This window comes from Acomys minous (genome assembly GCF_964271855.1).
Source record: "Acomys minous genome assembly, chromosome: 13".
Classification (NCBI taxonomy): Eukaryota; Metazoa; Chordata; class Mammalia; order Rodentia; family Muridae; genus Acomys; species Acomys minous.
Window position 1 is genome coordinate 52164458 of NC_140495.1, and position 669 is coordinate 52165126.

A 669-nucleotide genomic window follows, 5' to 3' on the forward strand; every position below is an offset into this window, starting at 1 on the left:
AATTTTGTGACTTTTTGTTCCAATTAGTAATGAGCTCATCTCTCTCTCTCTCTCTCTCTCTCTCTCTCTCTCTCTCTCTCTCTCTCATCTTTTCAATGACAGGGACCAAGGAAGTTTGTGGTTTTAAGGGTGAGTTAGCTGTTTACCCAAAGGGAAAGATCTGAGGGTGTAGGCCTGAGGATGGCTTTACCTTATTACTCTTATATAAAGCAGTCTTGTTAGTTTTTATTCAGTTGGTCTTATTGGAAATAAGTTCTAACTTTTAGCTCTAATTTTTTAAGGAAAAGAGATTCTGATATCTTTGTTTATGACTCACAGCTGTGTAAAGACGTAAACACATAAGCTTTCAGGCAGCCTGAGTTTCCGAGTCTTTGCATAAACCAAAAATCACCATGATTATACAAGAAGACCCTCCCAAAGAACAGGCAAGGAAACACTGAATAAGCACCAAGTGCTTAGAGTGGCTCTCTTCTCTTTTCCACCTGAAGTCTGACTTTCAAAGTGATGACTGCTCTGAGGATAACCCCTGGTTTCCCAGCCTTGTGTTGTAGCTGGGAAGGCAGCCAGTCCAGAGCTGATAAGAACTTGGCATCATCTTTTCTCTCTTCACATGGCTTGCTTCTCTGCCCCATGTGTTGATGCTGGTGTCATTCTCAGCCTTTAGTAGAT

At 41.4% G+C, this 669-nt stretch overlaps 1 long non-coding RNA gene across 1 annotated transcript in view; it reads right to left on the minus strand.

Moving 5' to 3' along the window:
- Positions 1-495: 495 nt before the first annotated feature.
- LOC311581148 overlaps positions 496-669 on the minus strand; it is a 7749-nt gene continuing 7575 nt past the window's right edge. The window contains exon 4 of the long non-coding RNA XR_014773663.1: positions 496-669. This exon is cut by the window's right edge and continues 72 nt beyond it. This is a non-coding gene — a long non-coding RNA (uncharacterized lncRNA).